Here is a 1,838-nt window from a genome sequence, read left to right as displayed (position 1 = left end):
ATTCTTGCCAGGATACCATACTTTTTTTTTTTTTTTGAGATGGAATTTTTCCCTTGTCACCCAGTCTGGAGTGCCATGGTGCAATCTCGGCTCACTGCAACCTCCATCTCTTGGGTTCAAGCAATTCTCCTGCCTCAGCCTCCCAAGTAGCTGGGATTACAGGCGCCCACCACCATGCGCGGCTAATTTTTATATTTTTAGTTGAGACTGGGTTCACTGTGTTGGCCAAGCTGGTCTCGAACTCCTGACCTCAGGTTAGGATACCATATTTCAGATGACATTTATGTAAGTGTAGTTTTTTATAGGCCCCATCATGTGGATGCTTCCAGGGCAGAACCAAAGCTGGGTTTCTGAATTTATCCTGCTTGGTTTTCCAGTGACCGCATTTCAACAGGATCCTCTCTGTTGCCTTTCTTTTCTTCTACTTGAGCTCAGTCCCAGACAGTTGGCTCATTGTCACCCTGATCTGCCTGGACATGCATCTCCACACTGCCATGTACTTCTTCCTCTGAATCCTCTCCCTGCTGGATATGGGCCATATCCTCACCACCATGCCCCAGACGTTGGTGCATCTTGTCATTCACTCTCAGACCATCACCTTTGCTGGCGGTTGGCTGCAGATGTATGTGTTTGGTGTCTTGGGCCTGAGCGAGTGCATCTTCTTTGCAGTCATGGCTTATGACCAATATGTGGCCATTTGCCACCTGCTGTGTTATACTGTCATCCTCATTTGGGACTGTGCACATGCTTGGTAGTTGGGACATGGGCCTGTGGTTTCTTCTCCCTGATTCATACCTTTCTCACCGTGAGGCTGCCATATTGTGGGCCCAATACGGTCAACCACTATTTCTGTGAAGGCCCCTCGGTACGGAGCTTGGCTTGCAGGGACACCCGCTTCATTGAGATGGCAGATCTGGTCATCAGGGTCTTTATGGTTGTTGTCCCACTGTCTCTCATTCTGGCCTCCTACATTCATATTGCCCTGGCCATCCTCAAGATTAAGTCCACCCAGGGCCGCTGCAAAGCTTTCTGGACCTGTGCCTCCCCCCTGACCGTGGTCACACTCTTCTATGCTCTGGTCACTTTTATCTACGTGAGGCCCAACTGCAGCTATTCTCCTGAGCTAGGTAAGCAGATCTCATTCTTTTACAGTGTCTTCATGGCTGTGCTCAATCCTGTGGTCTACATTCTGAGGAACAAGGACATTAAGCAGCCTTTTCTCAAAATGATGGGGCATAGTAAAGTTGCCTAGTGAACTGGGAGCTAGGAGAGGCCTGGGGTAGAATGTCCAATGTTGAAGAAAGGTACAGCAACTGTAATGTGCAACTAACGTTGTGCATTTGAACCAACACAGTACTTGGTCAGTGGAACAAATGTGCATGAAACTAACATGGCTATCTTGGTCCACTTGCTTCATTGTGGTGCAGTAACAAACAAATCTGTAATTTCAGCATCTTAACAACAGCAAAAGTTTGTTTATTGCTCACATCCCATGTTAGTTGTAGGTCGGCTATGGCCTTGTGCAGTCTCAGATCCACCCTGAAGGAGAAGCCCTTATCTGGAACATGCCATTCTTATGGCAGAGGGAAAGGAACAATGGCCAAAACAAATGATGACTAATAAAGCATTTCAGAAGTGACACACACCTCTTGGCTCACATCCCATTGGCCAAAGCAGGTCACATGTTCAAGTGACCTCAAGGAGGCAGGAAGTATTTTCTTCCTGCAGAGAAGTAATGCATATCACAGGACAATGGACAGGCATGCGTAATTACAGGGAGGGCAGCAAATAACAGATAATGATATAATCTACCATAATACCACAGCAACCAATAGAAT

At 47.1% G+C, this 1,838-nt stretch overlaps 1 pseudogene; it reads left to right on the top strand.

Moving 5' to 3' along the window:
• The first annotated feature begins 313 nt into the window (after positions 1 to 313).
• On the top strand, positions 314 to 1,252 carry LOC103224986 (olfactory receptor 2A12-like; annotated as a pseudogene).
• Positions 1,253 to 1,838: the final 586 nt, after the last annotated feature.

This window comes from Chlorocebus sabaeus, chromosome 20 (genome assembly GCF_047675955.1).
Source record: "Chlorocebus sabaeus isolate Y175 chromosome 20, mChlSab1.0.hap1, whole genome shotgun sequence".
Taxonomy (NCBI): Eukaryota; Metazoa; Chordata; class Mammalia; order Primates; family Cercopithecidae; genus Chlorocebus; species Chlorocebus sabaeus.
This window is presented reverse-complemented; position numbering and strand designations above follow the sequence as displayed.